A 12244-nucleotide genomic window follows, 5' to 3' on the forward strand; every position below is an offset into this window, starting at 1 on the left:
GAGGGTGTCATGCTAAGCGAAATAAGTCAGGCAGAGAAGGATAGATACCATATGTTTGCATTCATAGGTCTAACAGGAGAGACCTGGCAGGGGACCATGGGGAGAGGAAGGGGGAAAGAGAGTGGGGAAGAGCGAGGGACACAGATCAAGGGAGACTACTGAATACTGGAGACGATCCATGGACTGAAAGGGGAGGGGGCGGGGGAGAGGGGGTGATGGTCATGGTGGGGGGCACTTGTGGGGAGAAGCACTGGGTGTTATATGGAAACTAATTTGACAATAAACTATTATTAAAAAAAGTGTTAAAAAAAGATGAGATATTATGCAGCAATGCAGGCCTTCCTGTTCTTACACAGAGTCCTTTGCAAGGGTTATGCTTAGAAAGTGATGTGTTGGGTGCTGCTCCATTGGCCATTTGCTCCAAGTATTGGTGGCAGTGGTGGGGGTGGGGTTGTGGACTGCTTGTTTAAAGGACCCGTGTGGCCGGTTGGCGTGAGCATCTGGAGGCTTAGCTCACCACAACCCCAGGGGTCTGTGTCCCCAGCTGTGGTCAGAGTCGATGTGACCTGACCCTGGTGTCAGACATTCCACACAAGTTTCAGAAGTTCTTACCAACTCCTTTTGCCAAAGGAGAAGGACATTTGCACAAAAGAGTTGGTTGGGCTATTTCCTGAGATAATTATAAAGAATAACAACAACAAGGAAGCTTTGATTTTCTTTTTTGTCTATTTTGCAATAGGAGAAAAAGAAATCATTGCATGTGTGGCTTGGGACTGCAACCAGAAGTCTGATTCACAGATCTAGGGTTTATCATCCTGTCCTCAGAAAGACAGGATCAGAATGCTGTGGCCCCCTGGCTCTGGCTCTGGTAGCTTGGGAAGATCCAGCCTGCCTGGCTGTATGAATGATTTAGTTAATCCAGAGCCTCCCTCTCAGCCCAACCAAATCTCATTCTCATTCCTTGAGTCACCACTCCTATTAAGACTTCTGAGACTATACCAGCTTATAAGGATCTCTCTCATCTAAATTTCTCCTGTCCTCTGGGTTGGTATCATGCACGTACACATTCACTTGTTTCTTAGAAACTAGCTGTGCCTTCACAGCTCAAGAACAGCTGACCCTTGAATGACACCGGGATTGAGGCATTAACCCCACTCCTGTGAAGTGAAAAATCTGCACATGACTTTTGACTTCCCAAAGTCAAAACTTAACTACTAATAGCTTGCTATAAATCAGAAGCCTCATCACTAACATAAGCAGTCAGTTGACACATATTTTGAATGTTACATGTATTATACACTATATTATTTCAGTGAGGTAAACTAGAGAAAAAATGTTATTAAGAAAATCACAAGGAAGAGAAGTCATTTACAGCTCTGTATTGATAAAAAAAAAATCCATATCTGAGTGGACCCACACAGTTCACACTCTGTTGTTCAAGGGTCAACCATATAATGATCTCAGAGGCAAGAATCAGATCTTATATTTTATATATTCCCTGCATAAAGCCTAGTACAGTGCTAGACAAATAGTAGGTTTCAGTAACTATTTAGAGGAGTTGAAAATTCAGAGCATATACTATCCTACTTATATGAGGTACTCAGAGGAGTCAAACTCAAAAAGACAGAGTTGGTGTGCCTGGGTGGCTCACTTGTTTAAGAATCTGACTTCGACTCAGGTCATGATTTCATGGCTTAGGAGTTTGAGCCCCACGTTGGGGTCTATGCTCACAGCTCAGAACCTGGAGCCTGCTTCAGATTCTGTGTCTCCCTCTGTCTCTGCCCCTCCCCCACTCATACTCTGTCTCTCTCAAAAGTAAATGCAACATTTAAAAAAATTTTTAAAAAAGGACAAAGTAGAAGGGTGGCTGCCATGGGCTGATAGGGCAGGAAAATGGGAGTTAAGGGTCACTGGTCACAGAGTTCCAATTTAGAAGTTAAAAATGTTCTGCAGATGGATGGTTGGTAATGGTGGCAGAGCAATGTGAATGCACTTAATGCCTCTGAAATGGATATTTTAAAAGGGTTAAAATGGTAGGTTTTATGTATATTTTACCACAATAGAAAAATATTTCTAAAAGTCACATTCTGTAGAAATCTGAGGCTCTTCCCTAGTTCTACCCTCAGCTGCCCTCCCTGGCACCCCCGTGCAGGGTCAATACTATGTGTGAATGAAATTTCCAGTTTGATGGACTTGCTAGGTAGGCTCGAGGAACTGAGTCCAGCTTCCCACTTGCCAGCTCTATGGTTAAAATGAAAAATGAGAACATTTGTACCAGGCTTTTAGTTTAGATTTGTTTTCATAATTCATGCCTACACAAGAATAGTTAAGGAGTCCAGATCTAGACCATGTAGTGTTAGGTTACCCTCAGAGTAAGGGCAAAAGGCTAGTGATGATGTGAATGTGGGCAAGTTACTTCGGAGCTCAGCCAGAAACACAGCTGCCAGAAGTTCCTGGGCTCTCAAGGCCCTTCAAGTGCAGAGAATCTTGGGACAAGACATGTCGGGGCCCAGCTTGGCTGGCTTTCTCCTCTGTGTGGCTTGGGGGATGGGTTTGGCTGCTCTTACTTGACTCAGAATAGGGAAGGGACTTTTTCCGGTGAAGATTTCTGCTTCCTAAAATAAAGGGGTGTTGGCCCAAGAAAAATGGCCCCTCCACACAGAGCTTTGTGCTCTGGGCAAGGCAAAGAAAAATCATCCGTGGCCCTACCCTCAAGGATCTTGTTCTTTAATGACCGAGGACCTGTATATCTGTTTTAAAAGAAGAGTTACCTTGTGTTTCTTCTTTTTTTTAAAAAAAATTTTTTTTAGTTTATTTACTTATTTTGAGAGAGGCAGAAACAGTGTGAGCGGAGGAGGGGTGGAGAGAGGAAAGAGAGAGAGAGAGAGGGAGGGAGAGACAGAGAGACAGAGAGACAGAGAGAGAGAGAGAGAGAGAGAGAGAGAGAGAATCTCCCAAGCAGGGTCCCAGCAAGCACAAAGTCCAACATGGGGCCTGAACCCATGAAACTGTGAGATGATGACCTGAGATGAAGCTGAGCGTCATGCACTTAACTGACTGAGCCACCTAGACACCCCTGTTTCTTCTTTTCAAAGGGAGATGAACACATTGATCTGTAGGGCTTTGAAGTTGGCATCTAAAATCATTTCACTTTGGTTTAATATGGGAGACTTATCAGGTTGTGAGAGTGAAAATGCTTCTTGAAAAATACTTGAACTCAAGGCCACATTAACATTTGATCTGCACCTCCAAACAGAAGCTATTTTTATATTCCTATTTACTAGTAAACTATACTATAAGCATTTTTCCCCATGACTCAATAAGATGGGATATTTTTCTCCTTTCTTCAGATAGTTCTCAATTTGAATATGACACAGAGTTCCCATTTCCCCCATAAATTGCATATTTATAGCACACAGGAATAGCCAGAAGGCGGTGTGTCTCTCAAAAGTACTTCTGTATTTGAATTATAGGGAAAATGACTTAATACAATTCTGAACTTTGGGCACTCTCGATGTAGCTGGAGCCGGGAGAACAGGACTCTGTGTTCCAGGCCTGGGTCCTGTTTGTTCAGAACATTGTCCTCTGAGCCTGCCCCCCACCGTGTGCACTTCATGCAGGGTGATGAGGGGAGGGACGGGGGTGAGCACTCAGAAGTGGAGCTCGTTCACAAGCAAAGGCAGGGTGGTGGTTAAGAACACAGGCTTTGACAACATGCTGCTTGGGTTCACCCCTGCCATGTATGAGCTCTGAAGGCTTGGAACGGTTTCTTGGCTTCCCTGCTTCCTCGCTTTTTCCTGTCTAAACTGCATGACAGAAGGAGTCACACTTAGTATTCTGACGAGAATGGAATATTGATAGCACGTGGAAAACTCACACCACTGTATTCGCCCAGAGTGAGTCATCGGTCGTCCGTGGTGGTTGTCCCTGAATGAGTTATAAAGCAGGACAAGGGACACCTTCTGTCCTTTGCACCCTTCCCCCTCTTCCTCCTGAGGCTGAGCTCCCTACTTGGGACGAGGTGCCCTTTATTCCCTTGAGAAAGCTAAGTGGGATCTGAGGGTGAGGGTGGCACAGAAGGCCCTCAAACTTGCCTCTGGTCTAGACCCCGGGTTGGCGTTCTTGTGGGGCTAGGTCTCTTCACCGCGGTGAGAGACTGTGTGATGACCTGGGGGCCAGGCACACATTTGCCCGGAGGACCTCAGTACAACAGATGCTCCCTTTACAAGCCTGTGACTTAGGGGACAGTGGAGCAGTGAGGAGGAACTTGTTTTCTCTTGTTGCTTTTTAAAATGAATTTTATACAGGCACCTGGGTGGCTCAGTTGGTTGAGTGTCTGACTCTTGATTTCAGCTCAGGTCATGATCCTGGAGTTGTGGGATCAAGCCCCATGTCAGGCTCTACATTAAGTGTGGAGTCTGCTTAAGATTCTCTCTCTCTCTCTCTCTCTCTCTTTCTTTCTCTTTCTCTCCCTCTCTGCCCCTCTCCCCTGCTTGTGCACATGTTCTCTCTAAAATAAAATAAAAATTTAAAAAATTAAAATGAATTTTACAGTACAATTCATATACAATAAAATGCTACCACTTTAAATGTATAGTTGGATGGATTTTGAAAAATGTGTACAGCCCTGTAAGCACCACCTAAATCCAGATTCAGAATATTTCCATAGCTCTCTCAAATTCTCTTACATCCTGTTCAGTAAATCTTCCGTTTTCCCAACTCCAAGTAACCACTGATCTGTTTTCTGTCACTATAGAAAAGTTTGCATTTTCTAGAATTTCTTAGAAATAGAATATGAAAAGCTTCTTTTGCTTATCATAGATAGTGCTTTTGAGATTCACCTATGTTGTGTGTGTCAGTGGTTCTTTTTTTTTTTTTTAATGCTGAGTTATATATCCCACAATTCGTTTATCCATTCCCCTGTTGATGGGCATTTGGGTTGTTTCTGGTTTGAGGCTATTGTTTGTGCAGTATTTTGAAAAAGCTATTATGAACATATGTATACAAGTCTTTGTGTGGATACATATACGTTTTAATTATGTATTTGTTTACTTTATGTAATCTCTACATTGAATGTGGGGGTCGAATTCATGACCCCGAGATCAAGAGTCACATGCTTTTCTGACTACGCCAGCCAGGCACCCTTGTGTGGATATATATTTTAATTTCCTTTGGATGGATACTGAAGGAGAATTACTATGTAATATGGTGAGTATATGTTTAAATTTGTGAGAAACAAATGTTTTCTGAAGTAGTGGTATTGTTTTTATACTCCTAAAAGCATTGCATGGGAGTTCCAGGGGTTCACAGCCTCCGTGACACTTAATACGGTCTGTCTCTTTCATTTTGGTCATTCTAGTGGGTGTGATATAGTACCACATTTTGTTTGTTTTTTTGTTTTTTGAGAGAGAAAGAGAGAGAAAGAGACAGACAGACAGACAGACAGAGAGGAAGCCTGCACTTGGGGGTGGGGCAGGGGGGAGGGAAAGTGAGAGAATCCCAGGGCTCAATCTCATGGCCCTGAGATCAGGCCCTGAGCAGAAATAAAGAGTCAGATGCTCAACCCATTGGGCCACCCAGGCACCCCCCTCATTTTGGTGTTAATTGGCATTTTCTTAATGGCTAATGATGTTGAGGTCTTCCCACCTTGTTTTGTAAAGTGAAATTTCAAATATTTTGCCTATATTTAATTGGTTTCTGTCTTCATAGTTTTTAAATTTTTAATGTTTATTTTTGAGAAAGAGAGAGAGAGAGACAGTGTGTGTGTGTGAGTGGGGGAGGGGCAGAGAGAGAGAGAGAGAGAGAGAGACAGAGGATCTGAGGCAGGCTCTGTGCTGACAGCAAAGAGCCTGACGCGGGGCTTGAACTCACAAACTGCGAGATCATGGCCTGAGCTGAAATTGGACACGTAACCTACTGAGCCACCCAGGCACCCCACTAATTGGCATTTTATTAATGGCTAATGATGTTGAGGTCTTCCCATATATTTATTGGTCATTCATATATCTTGTTTTGTGATTTCAAATATTTTTCCTATATTTAATTGGTTTCTGTCTTCATAGTTCTTTAAAATTTTTTAAATGTTTGTTTATTTTTGAGAGAAAAGGGAGAGAGGCAAGGGAGGGGCAGAGAGAGAGAGAGAGAGAGAGATACAGAATCCAAAGCAGGTTCCAGGCTCCAAGCTGTCAGCACAGACCCAGATGCAGGGCTCAAATCCATGGACTGTGAGATTATGACCTGAGTTGAAGTTGGATGCTTAACCTACTGAGCCACCTAGGCACCCCTCTGTCATCATAGTTGACTTGTATTAATTCTTTATGTATTCTCCATCCAAGTTCTTTGTCAGATGTATGTATTGCAAATATTTTCTCCCATTCTGTGAGATAAATTAGAGAGATCTGACTGAGAGGACAAATTTTAAGGTGACATTTATCACATGGAATCCATGACCTGAATGAAAGGTTAGGGAAACTCTAGGTTTTTAATGAGAAAGTCAAGTTTAATTAACTGTCCTCTGATGAGTAACTTTGCATTGGGGTTTGCAAGTGAAGTTTAACAGCTAATTACAAGGAATGTCTGTACATAATCAGTAGCCTGCCTCCCTAATTTCATGTTGGAGATGTCACAGTTGCTGTTTGTCAGAGGACAGCAAGGCAGATAGAATGAATACTAACTGCAACTTTATACGGGCATCCTAGAACAGTGCTCTGAGAGTTGGAGAATGGATCTTAGTTGTCAAACACAGATTGAGATGGAATCCGTAGTTTCATAGTACATGCTATGTACTCGGTTGCCTTTGAATCTTGGAGGCAGCAGAGACCGCCAGGTGGCCTCTAGTTGTTTCCCTTCTACCAGGCTATAATGCATCCATTTACTTCAGAAAATGTCATCTTGCTCTGTCCTTCCAGTTCAATCTCCCGTTTACCTAATTCCCTTCAATACTTAGGCAATAGGAAGAGTTCCTATAATTTATCATACCAAGAGCGTTTGGTGGAATTCAACACCCATTCATGACTTAGACATTTTGGAACAGAAGGGAATTCCCTTAACCTAACAGAGGGTATCTACAAAAACCTTACAACTAAGGTCACACTGAATGGTGCAGGAGTGAGTGTTTTTTTTTTCTTAACACTGAGAAAATCACTTTGGCTGCAGAATGCAGAATGGATTGTAGAGACGTGGGCAGAAGTCAGGATATAATGCCATCTAGAGATTATTGCAGTAGTTCGGGCAAAGTTGAAAGCTTAGACTTGGGTGGCAACCAGAGAAGTGAGAGATGTCCGACAGAGAGAGCAGACGGCACTTATTCACAGATTGGATATGGGGATTGAGGGAGTGTTGTGAGGCTGACTGCTGGGTGTTAGCTCAGTCAGCTGGATGGATGGTGCTGCCACTCAGTGAGGAGGAAAACCAGGAAGCTGAGACATGTACATTTTCCTCTACAGAGACCCTACTCTCCATATACCATGGCCCCCCCAAAGTCAGTTGGAAGAGTCTGCTGTCTGTGGAAGAGATATGTATTTAGACAGTGAGTGAGGTATTTTCAAGCATCTGAAAATATATTAAAATACACAGGCCTCCCTGACTACATGTGCACACTGAGGAGAAACACACCACTTACGAGATACATTGTTGGGAAGATGTGCCAATTCTGAAATACTGGAGAAGTAAGAATGATAGATTTCAACATACTTGATAATAAAGCTCTTTAACACATTACCTAATTTAGGTATCACTCTAGCCATATGAGATAGAATTTTTCTGAAACCTGCTTTCAGATGAGAAATCAGTTTCAGACTTATTCATTTGTTCAACACTAATCAGTGGTGAGAGAGGGTTTTAAATATAAATCTTTTTAAAAACATTTTTTTAGCATTTATTTATTTTTGAGAGACAGAAAGAGACAGCATTAGCAGCGGAGGGACAGAAAAAGAAGGAGACACAGAATCTGAAGCAGGTTCCTGGCTCCCAACTGTCAGCACAGAGCTCTGCGTGGGGCTCGAACTCAAGAACCCTCAGATCATGACCTGAGCTGAAGTTGGACGCTCAACCGACTAAGCCACCTAGGTGCCCCTAAATTTAAATCTTCTGATGGTTGTGTCTCTGATCTTTTCAGTGCTGCAGTGAAAGATAACTTCAGCCAGGAAGAGGGTCATCAGAAAGAATTCAGGTCTGAATAGGCTGGGTCTCCTCTCATAGGCTGTTTTCCTTTTCTCCCACCCAGCTCAATCCCGCTTACCCTTCAAGGCTCAGTTCAGATTGTCATCTTTCATAAATCTTTCATGTCCATTCTGCCTACTGATTTCTTCCATTAAACACATTTAAATAATATTTTGTTTAATGCAATATTTAAAAAAACACTTTAACATGTAGTCAATATAAAAATGGATATATTTTATATTCTCTTTTTTTTCTGTGCCAAGTCTTTGAAATCTAGTGTACACTTTACACTTACAACACATCTCAGTTTGGACACATCTATTTTCTTTACCTACTGGTTTCTCTGCCATCTCCTCCTCCATTGCCTTCTCTTTGGCTGTTACTGAGAAGATGGTGCAATTTCCAGTTGTCACTTCCATGGCTTTCACCCCAGCCATCAAACGATACCCAACCTGTCTGTGCCACATATTTCTAGAGCCTTCTGCCTGGCAGGGCATCACAGCTGTCCATCCTGAGTTATTTTTTTTATAAAGTAAAAATTCAGTTTATTCATTGTTTATGACACAGTACACAAGAGGCAAAGTGTTTCACATCATAGACTTCACTTCCAGCTCCTTGGAATGTTCATTTCTTTGGCTAAAGAGACGAGACATAAGAAGCAGCTGAAATAAAGATGGGCAGGGGGCAATGCTAACATCCTCCTCACAGGGATGGGCATAAGGGGACTGTTAATCACAAGCTACTTTCTAGAACTGTTAGCTGGGAACAAAGGAACACCGCTCCTGGCACTCATACTGTCGTGGGCTCAGCCATCCCCCCACACAGGTACAGCAGTGCTCTCTGGGAGTCACCTTTTGTGTCTTGCTGGATGCAGTAGTACATGGACTTGCCATACTTCGTCTTGAATTCAGACCTAATTTTCAACATGTGCACTTCACTGCAAGAGACTAGGATTCTAATCAGGACTTTATCACCAGTCCCCTTGCACTTCATACAGTCATACAAAGTACAGGGGCTTGTTCTGAATGCACTGGACCAGGTTCAGGAAAACATTTTCCAAGTCTCCTTTGACCTCCTTCTTGATGCTCTCCAGCATGTCATAAGGGCTGTAGCTCTTGTACCTCTCAAAGACTTTCTGGAGGTGACACACGCTGTGCTGGGTCATGATGCTGATCCACTTGGGCACATCAGTTCCTTTTCTCTTCACTCCGGCATCATAGAGATCCTGGGCATCTTGGTCAATCAGTTCATAATCAATGATGTGGTCATCCTTTGCTCTTCTCCCCTTTGCAAGGGCAACCATTAGCTTGTGAAAGTCACCAGATGTGTCAGAAATGATGTCCTTCTCCAGATCAGTCTGGTACATTTCCTTGTAGACTCTGTTAATTTCCTGAAGCTCTTGGTTGGTCCTTGAGCAGATGATCTCAATGAAGGAGTCCTTGTCAGTCCCCAGTCACCTCATGGAGGCTTTCAGCTCAGAAGCATCATACTGAGCAGGTGTTTTCAACAGGCCCAAAATGACAGTCTCCAGGTGGACAGACAAAGCTGACTTCAGTGCTGATACAAGTTCCTTTTTGGCCCTTCTCTGGTAGGCGAAGGCAATATCCTGTCTCTGTTCATTGCTGTGGTTGGTCAAAATGTTGACAATGGTGGCCTCATCCACACCTTTGGTCTTGATGGCCGTTTCAATGTTCAGAGCATCACACTCAGCATCAAAATGGGTATATGCTTTGACCGACCCGTAGGTGCTTGGGGGCGTGGAGTGATCACCCTCCAAGCTGAGCTTGAAGAGAATTTCGTGAACAGTAGACATTTTGAAAGAAGCTGGGCCAGGCGCCAAGAGAAGCTAGCGTCCCTAGTTTGTGCAGCCCTGAGTCATTTTTCAAACTGCTGTTGATAGCCACCCAAGCAGAGGCTGCTTCCACACACTCTGTGAGGGGTGAAGCCTCTCCCTGCCCTGTTTTGTTGGCATTGGACTGGCAGGGACTCAGACCTGGGCAGTGTGGTCACAGACTACAGAGTTCAAAGATGGACACCCTCTCTGGAGGCAGGGGTGGCGACTGTAAGATGGTTCCCAAGCTACCACCACCTGTGTCTACCATCATCTATATCTCTTTGGCTTCCTCAAGGCCTTTGGGACTGGGTCTCCTGTGGGTGGTTGGGAGCAGTGAGGCCACAAGTTTGATCAGCCCCAGACCATTTGAGAGGTGGGAGGAGCATGTGTTTTCCTCTTCCATAATTGGACCTCCCCATGGAACTTGTGCTTTGTATCATTCTGTGTGATGAGTGTGTGTATGTGTGTTTACCACATACTATTTTGTCATGTTATTTAAATATGCATCTCTTCACTTAATGTATTCATTATTTTTCAACCAACAGTTATTGAGCGCATATGCACAAGGCACTGTTCTGGGTGGCAGTTTTGTATTTCAGTCTAGAAATGTCAGTTAGACTTTAATGTTTATTTTGTTTTTGGGGCAGAACATAAGCTTAAGAGAGACTGAAGGAGAAACTGAGTAGTGGGGGGCTTCTCTCTCAGGCTTGTTCTCTTGGTCCCAGATACTGAAGAGTTGTGAGGTACTTCAGCGTACTCTCAGTGCAGAGGAAGATGGCGTCCCCATATGAAGACCAACCTGGGTCTCCTGTGAAGCCCAAGTGAGGAACAGGAGAAGAATTTTGTTGTTTTTAAAATTAATTAATTAATTAATTAATTAATTTGAGAGAGAGAGAGAACAAGCAGGGGAGAGGAGCAGAAGGAGAGAGAGAGAGAGGGAGGGAGGGGGAGGGAGAATCTTAAGCAAGCTCCATACTCAGCAAGGTGCCTGACATGGGCCTTGATCCCACAACCCTGGGATCATGACCTGAGCTGAAATCAAGAGTCAGATGCTCAACTGGGTACCCCAGTTTTTTGTTTTCTAAGTCATTTCTCTTCCTGTTTCTTAAACCGATGTCCTTTTTTTTTTTTTTCATTTAGTGTGAATGACCATCTTAGTGATTCTAACAACAACAGAAAATTTAAAAACATAAGATTTCATTAATTGTAAAAACTATAGAAGCCGATCTGCATTTAGTCAGTACAGACCCCTCCCAGTCATAGGTGTACTTTTCTGGATGCCCCTCCCCTCTATCACACAGAAGTCAGTATAATAACCTATGAGGGGTGAGAATTACACCTTTCTATTTTCAAAGGAATGGGGATAGGATGGAGATGTATCCTCTTAGCTCTTCAGCTGTTTCTGATATCTTAGCCTGGATGTCCCTAAACCCAAGACAAAGCACCACAAATAGGTAGTTTATTTGAGAAAGGATAGTAGATGTCAAGTGTGAGGGTTAAGGGAGTAAAACAGGAGCAGTGGAAAAACCAATACAAGAATGCACTCACAATACACAGGTGACTGATGAGCACATGACAAAGTGCTCATATTGGGGGAGTTAAAATTAAAATCAAATGAGATGCCTGCTGGATGTCTGCTAGAATGGCTAAATTACAACGGCTGGTCGCAGCAAATGTTGGCGAGCCTGTGGAGTAGTTGGCACTCTCATAAATTATTGGTAGTAGTGTAAAATAGTGCACTCCCTTTAGAGAGGTCTGGCAGTTTGTTATAAAATGAAACACACATGGGGCGCCTGGGTGGCTCAGTCAGTGAAACATGTAACTTCAGTTGAAGTCATGATCTCACAGTTCATGTTTTCCAGCCCCACCTCGGGCTCTGCACTGCCAGGCAGAGCCTGCTTCAGATCCTGTCCCCCTCCTTCTGCCCCACTTCCTCCTGCATGTGCTCTCTCTCTCTTTTTTTTAGCTAACTTTTTTTTTATAAAATTTATTTTTTTAACATATGCAATTATTTTCCGTCATTTACAATATAGTAGTTTCAGTGATACTCCAAACAGAAAAGCAAAGTAAAAAATCAAAACCCCCACTTCTATTTCATGTAATTAGACTTATACAGAAATTAGAAGGTTAGGTACCAACTAGTTAATCACCTAATTTCACAGCTATCTAAAGTGGCAATTGTAATATAGCAGCTTATCTATGATACATTCAAGATACATGATATAATTTATTACTTGCCCATAAGCTAAA

General features: G+C 43.0%; 1 pseudogene; it reads right to left on the reverse strand.

Annotated features, from left to right (window-relative positions):
- Positions 1-8949: 8949 nt before the first annotated feature.
- Positions 8950-9985, reverse strand: LOC115293444 (annotated as a pseudogene).
- Between the last annotated feature and the right edge of the window lie 2259 nt (positions 9986-12244).

This window comes from Suricata suricatta, chromosome 6 (genome assembly GCF_006229205.1).
Source record: "Suricata suricatta isolate VVHF042 chromosome 6, meerkat_22Aug2017_6uvM2_HiC, whole genome shotgun sequence".
Lineage (NCBI taxonomy): Eukaryota > Metazoa > Chordata > Mammalia > Carnivora > Herpestidae > Suricata > Suricata suricatta.